Here is a 10,037-nt window from a genome sequence, read left to right on the forward strand (position 1 = left end):
AGGATAATAGTAGAAGTTTTGCACAAAAGTATTGGTGAGTAAGAGATATTGTTCGCGTTGGTCGCGGAGGAAGTTGGTGAGGCCTGCATTCTCAGCCAATTCATAAAAATCATCATAAATCCCGACTGCTCTCAAGAAATCATCGGAAGGCCATTCACACGGCCGAACCTCCGCGGTGCGAGGCAGATTATATTTGGGCCTCTCTGCTTCTTCACTTTGCTTTTCCTTCGAGCTTCGGCTCGATGAGCCCCTCAAAAATCTCTTCATTATTTTCTAAAAATTCTGAAATTTTTAGTAACTTCAAATAAAAGTGAACCAAGCTCAACAAAATTGATAGCAACTACTCCTACAAATGCCTAGAGCCTATATCATGCATTAGAACTACCTGGAACCATATAAATTTGACATGCAAGCTCAAGAACATGGTCACCTAGGCAGCACAAATTTTCAATGAATAAAGCACTAGAACAAAAACTAATTTGACCAATGGAGGAGTCACATACCAAAGAACAATCCCCCAAAGCAGTTTTGTGAGAGGTGCTTTGAGCAAGGAGATCAAAAATCATAGCAAAATGAGCTAGAACTTGTGCTTGAGCTGGATGGTGATTTTTTTGGGAGGAAGAAGAAGTGTGTGGGTGCAGGAATAAGTGGAGGGGAGCCACCGTGGGCCCACGAGGCAGGGGGCGCGCCCTGGACCCTCGTGGCAGGGTGCTTGCTCCCCGTGTTGTGTTCTCAGTGCCAGATATTCTCAAATATTCCAGAAAAAATCATATTTCAATTTCGGGGCATTTGGAGAACTTTTATTTTTGGGGTATTTTTATATTGCACGGATAATTCAGAAAACTGATAGAAAATACTATTTTTTTACTTTATTTCAACTAAATAACAGAAAGTAAAAGAAGGGTACAGAAGGTTGTGCCTTCTAACTTCATCCATCTCATGCTCATCAAAAGGAATCCACTAACAAGGTTGATCAGGTCTTGTTAACAAACTCATTCCGACTAACATGGAACCGGAGAAATTTTGAATAACACTATGTTACCTCAACGGGGATATGCACATCCCCAATAATAAGAATATCATATTTCTTCTTGACAGTAGGAAGAGGAAATTCAAAACCTCCAAAAATAATCGATGGAATTTTTCCAATAGAATTGATACTATGAACTTGAGGTTGTTTCCTCGGAAAGTGTACCGTGTGCTCATTACCATTAACATGAAAAGTGACATTGCCTTTATTGCAATCAATAACAGCCCCTGCAGTATTCAAAAAGGCTCTTCCAAGAATAATAGACATACTATCGTCCTCGGGAATATCAAGAATAACAAAGTCCGTTAAAATAGTAACATTTGCAACCACAACAGGCACATCCACACAAATACCGACAGGTATAGCAGTTGATTTATCAGCCATTTGCAAAGATATTTCAGTAGGTGTCAACTTATTCAAATCAAGTCTACGATATAAAGAGAGAGGCATAACACTAACACCAGCTCCAAGATCACATAAAGCAGTTTTAACATAGTTTCTTTTAATGGAGCATGGTATAGTTGGTACTCCTGGATCTCCAAGTTTCTTAGGTATTCCACCCTTAAAAGTATAATTAGCAAGCATGGTGGAAATTTCAGCTTCCGGTATCTTTCTTTTATTAGTGACAATTTCCTTCATATACTTAGCATAAGGATTCATTTTGAGCATATCAATTAATCGCATACGCAAAAAAGATAGGTCTAATCATTTCAACAAAGCGCTCAAAATCCTCATCATCCATTTTCTTGGATGGTTTGGGAGGGAAAGGCATGGGTTTCTGAACCCAAGGTTCCCTTTCTTTACCGTGTTTCCTAGCAACAAAGTCTCTCTTATCATAATGTTGATTCTTTGATTGTGGGTTATCAAGATCAACAGCAGGTTTAATTTCTACATCATTATCATTACTGTCGGGACCCCGATTCCAAGTCACACCGATCTAGCCTGTAACACCTCATATCACTTTGCGGCCTCACGCACGGTACTCCCACGGGTGTCGCCATACCATGGCCCGGGACCGTTTGCGCCTTTTGGCTCGCGTATATGACAATGTCGCTAGCATCCATATGACAGAGAACCCGGGCCGACATGGCTACTCGTGAACCCAAAGCGGCACTAACGTATGGGGACAGGCATACGTGAATCAACATCGAACGTGTCGGTCAGCAGCGTGAGAATCCGGGCTGTAGCACTGGGCTAACAGGACTCCGGGAACCCGGGCTGTAGCAGGCTAGGCAGGACTCCGGATGTCACCGCGTGACATTTCCCCGAGGGGACAGACACTGGAACGATATGAAACACATGCCGGCCAGCCAAGTGTCCAGAGCAGTAGTGCTGGGCTAGCAGGACTCCGGTGAACCGGGCTGTAGCGGACTACTATGGCTCAAGGAGGCACTAGACTACATTTCCCCATAAGAGAGGCTGCTAAGGATAGACAACTAGATTGTCGAATCCCACACATACCAAGCATTTCAATCATACACACAATATGCTCGATATGTGCAAATACAACATGGCATCACAACAAGACTCTACGACTCAGAGTATTTATTCATTAGGCTCCGAAGAGCCAGATATTACAAACATGGGTCTCATGACCCAACATTCAGAGCATACAAGTCAAGCACATGCGGAAGCTTAACATGTCTGAGTACAGACATCTACAAATGAAAAAGGCTGAGAAGCCTAACTATCTACCAGATCCTGCCGAGGGCACAAGATCGTAGCTGAGGTATCAAGCTAAACGTCGAAGTCCACACGGAACTACTAGCGAGACTGACGTCTCTCTGCAAAACATAAAATAGGCAAACGTGAGTACAAATGTACCCAGCAAGACTTACATCAGAACTAGCTACATATGCATCGGTATCAACAAAGGGGGGTGGTGGAGTTTGACTGCAGCAAGCCAGCTTTGACTCGGTGGCTATCCTAAACTATGACTGCAAGTAACTCTTTTGAGGTGGCGCACACGAGTCCACATATTCACCATACCAATACACCACTATGGATCCGCTCCCGTCTCCCTACGAGAACGCCATCCATAGCACTCACGCTTATCTTGCGCATTTTAGAGTATCCACTTTCACTTGTCTATGAACTGTTATAGGCAACCCAGAAGTCCATTTCCGCGGACACGGCTATTCGAATAGATGATGTTAACCCTGCAGGGGTGTACTTCGACACACACGCTCTCACCACTTACCGCCGTTTACACGACATGTACTCGGCAACCTTCAAGCGGAGGCCCAGCGAGGGTGTCGGCCACAGCCTACCTAAACACTCAAGTCTCTAGTCCAGGTTTATCGCCTATCCAGGTTCCATCCGCAGGGAGTCCGGCCGAGGTTTCCACATACGGCCCCGAACGATGTGTGCAGGGTTCCCGGTCACCAAACGGGCGACTCGGTACACCGGGCCACGTGCCTACCGCATCACAGCCCATCCCTCCGGTCAGCGCTGTCCACGGCCCCCAGCATACTACAAACACCAGAAACTACTTGCAACTCCTGGACAGAGGACAAGGGTGATTAAGAAGCCGAGAGGGTCCATTGGTTTCGGGCCCAATGCGTGGTAGTAACTGTATCATGGATCACAAACACAGAACTCAGTTCCTGAGGACGGCTGCAATGAGACAACCCACCATGTACTCCTACATGGCCTCTCACCGCTACCTTTACCAAATCGTGTTCACACACTTAGCTCACACACAGTAGGACATGTTCATCACCATTCCAACTCATCCCCGATGAATCAGACCTGACACAACTCTAAGCAATAGCAGGCATGACAAACAAGCATGAATGAGTAGGCACACCAGGGCTCAAACAACTCCTACTCATGCTAGTGGGTTTCATCTATTTACTGTGGCAATGACAGGTCATGCAGAGGATAAGGGGTTCAACTACCGCAACAAGTAACGGTTGAATCGTTGTTGTCCTAATGTAGTAAAAGAGAGCAGGAGCGAGAGAGTGGGATTGTATCGGAATGAACAAGGGGGTTATGCTTGCCTGGCACTTCTGAAGATATTATAGTTCTTCATCGGTGTCATCGAACTCATCGTCGGAATCACGGCTATCGAGAGGGGACAATACCGGCAACAGAGAGGAAACACAATCAATGCAATGCACAATATGATGCATGATCATGACATGGCAATATGAATGTGTTTTGAGCTAATGCAGCTAGCAACATATTAAATGGAGTTGGTTTGAACCTTAGGTTCAAATTCAAACTCCATATAAGACATTTCAAATGCCATTTATTCAAATTGTCATATACAGTGGCTGTAAGTTGTTCAAACATGCATGAGGATGCCATAAACAGATTCTTTGGATTTTTCTGATAATTTTTCATATATAAATCATTTCGTTTGGAGCTACGGTTGAATTTCTATGAATTTTAGAAGTTAGGGCATTTTCTGGAATTTTCTTAATTATTTCAAAACCAGAAAATGATTAACTGCGTCAGCATTAGGTCATGCTGACCTCAGCAGGTCAACGGACCCGTTCCAGGTCAAACCTGACCAGTGGGGTTCACTGGTCAGTGAGACAGTCACTAATCCCGCGTTGACTAGCACTTTGACCTGCTACGGGGCCCATTGTCAGTGGCTAAGGGCGGCTGAGCTGGCAGGGATTAGCGCTAATGACTGCGCCACGTCGGTCCTCGCCGGAGTTTCGCCGGCGACAACCAAAACTGCGGCGGCAACTCGCCGGACTTGAGCTACAGACGGCGGTTGAACGCGCGGGAACCACCAGGAGGTAGCCCACGCTCTTCCGCATCCAGGGGAGGTGTCAGAAGGTCGCGGGGTGGCCTGGTTCGCCGGCGGCGAGCACTTGGGCGGCCGCCGGAGCTCGGGTTAGCACGGGGGCGGCGTTAGGGAGCATGACAGGGGGTGCGGAGGGGTGCTATGGCCTCCTGGAGGTGCACTGAGCACGGCTACGTGCTCGGTTTAAACGGAGGCGAACCAAAACGACGACGGCGTCAAGTCCGGCGCCGGTGAGGTCTCGGTCTCGACGGAAACGAAGGCTACGCTGAGCTAATGGACATGGGAGAAGGGGGAATCGGTAGAGGAGCTCACGGCGAGTGCAGAGGTGGCCTCGGCGTGCCCGGGGAAGCACCGGAGCGAGCGGGGCGGCGAGAGGGATCTCCGGCGTTGGGAGGTTGAAGACGACGACGTGGAGGCACTCGGGGCGTCCGGCGTTGCATAGCTCGACGAGGAGGAAGAGGGATGCTAGGCGGAGCTCTTGGGCATCTCAGGGCGTCGCCGGGATGGCGGTGTCCGCGGTGGTGGCGAGCGGCGGCGACGGAGGCGTTCGGGCGGGAAGAACAGAGGAGGGGGAGAGCGAGAGAGAGCCGGTCGGCTCTGGGGGTCGCGTGGCATCGTCCAGACGCGTCGAGGCGGAGCCAGGCAAGCAGGGAGGGAGGAGGTGGCCGCGGCGTGTAGCTGCGCGCGTCGGGCACGCGCCCTCGCCTACTGGCGCGAGGAGGAAGGCGACAGGAGAGCGCCTGGTGGGCTGGGCCGCCAGCTGGGCCGGCCAGGTGGGCTGCACAGTAGGTAGGTCCAGGTAACTTTCTCTCCCTCTTCTGTTTTCTAATTTGTTTTTGTTTTTCTAATATTCTGTAGTCTTTAGGGCTTTATTAAAAATACTTAGACACTTCCAAAAATCATGAAACTACTCATGATCACTGTTGGGAATATATCCTACAGTAAACATTTTAGTTTATGATTATTTGAGCATTTAAAATATTTAATAGCATTTAAATGCCCAAATGCAAATAGAGTATGATTTAATCCAGAGCCCAAATATGACATGGAAAGATGTGCATCACCTCTGGTTACTGTTTCCAGCATTTTCCAAGAATGATGAACATTTTTGAAAGCCATTTGGATTTACTGGAAATATTTTGGTTGAACCTAGTGAATTCCTTTAATGCTAGGGTTTAGGCAATCCCCATTTCAAGTTTCTTTCAAAATTAAACATGATGACATGAGGAACAAGCAAAAGTCAAACAAGGGCTGATCTGGGGCTGTGACAATTACTAGGTTGAGCTTCAAGATGAACATCATCATTAACATTGTCACTAGGTTCATGTTCATTACCAGATTGTGTTTCAGCATCAGAAATAGAAATATCATTTGGATTCTCAGGTGGTTCAGGAATAGGTTCACTAGAAACATGCAAAGTCCTATCATTTTTCTTTTTCTTCTTTTTAGAAGGACTAGGTGCATCAATATTATTTCTCTGAGAATCTTGCTCAATTCTCTTAGGATGGCCTTCAGGATACAAAGGTTCCTGAGTCATTTTACCAGTTCTAGTAGCCACTCTCACAGCATAATCATTATTCTTACTATTTAATTCATTAAGCAAATCATTCTGAGCTTTAAGTACTTGTTCTACTTGAGTGCTAACCATAGAAGCATGTTTACTAATGAGTTTAAGTTCACCTTTAACTCTAGACATGTAATCACCCAAGTGTTCAATCATATAAGCATTTTGTTTTAATTGTCTACCAAAATAAGCATTAAAATCTTCTTGCTTAACCATAAAGTTATCAAACTCATCCAAACATTGGCTAGCAAACTTAGTAGGAGGGATTTCAGCTTTATCATATCTATAGAGAGAATTTACCTTTACTACCTGTGTCGGGTTATCAAGACCATGAGTTTCTTCAATAGGTAATGGATTAAGATCATATATTTCTTCAACGGGCGGTAAATTAAGACCATGTATTTCTTCAATAGGAGGTAAATTCTTAATATATTCAGCTTTTATACCTTTTTCCTTCATAGATTTCTTTGCCTCTTGCATATCTTCAGGACTGAGAAATAGAACACCTCTCTTCTTCGGAGTTGGTTTAGGAATAGGCTCAGGAGTTGGTTCAGGAAGTGCCCAATTATTTTCATTGGTCAACATATTATTCAATAGAATTTCAGCTTCATCCGGTGTTCTTTCCCTGAAAACAGAACCAGCACAACTATCCAGGTAATCTCTGGAAGCATCGGTTAGTCCATTATAAAAGATATCAAGTATTTCATTTTTCTTAAGAGGATGATCAGGCAAAGCATTAAGTAATTGGAGAAGCCTCCCCCAAGCTTGTGGGAGATTCTCTTCTTCAATTTGCACAACATTATATATTTCCCTTAAAGCAGCTTGTTTCTTATGAGCAGGGAAATATTTAGCAGAGAAGTAATAAATCATATCCTGGGGACTACGCACACAACCAGGATCAAGACAATTAAACCATATCTTAGCGTCACCCTTTAATGAGAACGGAAATATTTTAAGGATATAAAAGTAGCGAGTTCTCTCATCATTAGTGAACAGGGTGGCTATATCCTTTAATTTAGTAAGATGTGCCACAACAGTTTTAGATTCATAGCCATAGAAAGGATCAGATTCAACCAAAGTAATTATATCAGGATCAACAGAGAATTCATAATCCTTATCAGTAACAAATATAGGTGAAGTAGCATAAGCAGGATCATATTTCATTCTAGCATTCAGAGTTTTTTGTTTAAGCTTAGCTAATAATTTCTTAAGATCACTTCTATCATTGCAAGAAAGAAAGCCTCTTTTAGTCTCTTCATCCATAACATAGCCCTCGGGCACAACAGGTAATTCATATTTACTAGGGGGAGAGTCTTCATCACCACTATCATCAATATTATCAGTTTCAATAATTTCATTCTCTCTAGCCCTAGCAAGTTGTTCATCAAGAAATTCACCAAGTGGCACAGTAGTATCAAGCATAGAAGTAGTTTCATCATAAGTATCATGCATAGCAGAAGTGGCATCATCAATAACATGCGACATATCAGAATTAATAGCAGAAGCAGGTTTAGGTGTCGCAAGCTTACTCAAAACAGAAGGTGAATCAAGTGCAGAGCTAGATGGCAGTTCCTTACCTCCCCTCGTAGTTGAGGGATAAATTTTTGTTTTCTTGTCTTTCAAGTTCCTCATAGTGACCAGCAGATATAAATCCCAAGTGACTCAAAGAATAGAGCTATGCTCCCCGGCAACGGCGCCAGAAAATAGTCTTGATAACCCACAAGTATAGGGGATCGCAACAGTTTTTGAGGGTAGAGTATTCAACCCAAATTTATTGATTCGACACAAGAGGAGCCAAAGAATATTCTCAAGTATTAGCAGTTGAGTTGTCAATTCAACCACACCTGGATAACTTAGTATCTGCAGCAAAGTATTTAGTAGCAAAGTAATATGGAAGTAATGGTAACGGTAGCAAAAGTAATATTTTTGGGTTTTGTAGTAATTGTAACAGTAGCAATGGGAAAGGAAATAAGCGGAGAACAATATGTGAAAAGCTCGTAGGCATTGGATCGGTGATGGAGAATTATGCCAGATGCGGTTCATCATGTAACAGTCATAACATAGGGTGACACAGAACTAGCTCCAATTCATCACTGTAATGTAGGCATGTATTCCGAATATAGTCATACGTGCTTATGGAAAAGAACTTGCATGACATCTTTTGTCCTACCCTCCCATGGCAGCGGGGTCCTAGCGGAAACTAAGGGATATTAAGGCCTCCTTTTAATAGAGTACCGGACCAAAGTATTAACACATAGTGAATACATGAACTCCTCAAACTACGATCATCACCGGGAGTGGTCCCGATTATTGTCACTTCGGGGTTGCCGGATCATAACACATAGTAGGTGACTATAGACTTGCAAGATAGGATCAAGAACTCACATATATTCATGAAAACATGATAGGTTCAGATCTGAAATCATGGCACTCGGGCCCTAGTGACAAGCATTAAGCATAGCAAAGTCATAGCAACATCAATCTCAGAACATAGTGGATACTAGGGATCAAACCCTAACAAATCTAACTCGATTACATGATAAATCTCATCCAACCCATCACCGTCCAGCAAGCCTATGATGGAATTACTCACGCACGGCGGTGAGCATCATGAAATTGTAGATGGAGGATGGTTGATGATGACGATAGCGACGGATTCCCCTCTCCGGAGCCCCGAACGGACTCCAGATCAGCCCTCCCGAGAGAGTTTAGGGCTTGGCAGCAGCTCCGTATCATAAAACGCGATGAATCTTTCTCTCTGATTTTTTCTCCCCGAACACGAATATATGGAGTTGGAGTTGAGGTCGGTGGAGCAACAGGGGGCCCACGAGGCAGGGGGGCAGGCACGCCCCCCACCCTCATGGACAGGTGGTGGGCCCCCTGGCCTTGATTCTTTCGCCAATATTTTTAATATTTTCCAAAAATAAGTTCCGTGGAGTTTCAGGTCATTCCGAGAACTTTTGTTTCTGCAAATAAATAACACCATGGCAATTCTGCTGAAAACAGCGTCAGTCCGGGTTAGTTCCATTCAAATCATGCAAGTTAGAGTCCAAAACAAGGGCAAAAGTGTTTGGAAATGTAGATACGACGGAGACGTATCATATGCTTATCATACATGTTCTATAATAGTGAACCGTTTGTGATGGGCTGCGCATCGTAAACATAGCACCATAGAATACCGACTGTGATGGTAATGCGAGCACAAACGAGTAGGAGTACTGTAGGGTCCCTATCCCCGACGATTTTTGGGTCATGTGGGAAGGACCCCCTATCACTGTCACTCACTAGGCGACGGTTCCAAATTCCGTCGCGGAAAGGGGTTAAAAACCGTTTGTATAGCACCGACACGTACCAGTGATACTTCCTCGAGTACTTTTCTCGAGACTAACCATGTAGAGGAAATCAAAGAGCTCAAGGCCCAAGTCACTTCTTTGAAGATTGACATGCAAAAGTGTCATGAAGGGAATTCCACACTCAACAATATCTTGAGTGTGTAAAAATCCCCCAATGACAAAGGTGGACTTGGATTCAACTCCAATAAGAAGAAGAAGTCCAATATGAACAAGAATAAGGGTCAAGAACAAGTCAAGAATTTGGCCAAGATTGTTTGCTTCAAGTGCAAAATTGAAGGGCATCATGTTAGATCTTGCCCATTGAAGAAGAAGCCTCATAGTGACAAGCAA

The sequence above is a fragment of the Triticum aestivum genome, chromosome 7D (genome assembly GCF_018294505.1).
Source record: "Triticum aestivum cultivar Chinese Spring chromosome 7D, IWGSC CS RefSeq v2.1, whole genome shotgun sequence".
Classification (NCBI taxonomy): domain Eukaryota; kingdom Viridiplantae; phylum Streptophyta; class Magnoliopsida; order Poales; family Poaceae; genus Triticum; species Triticum aestivum.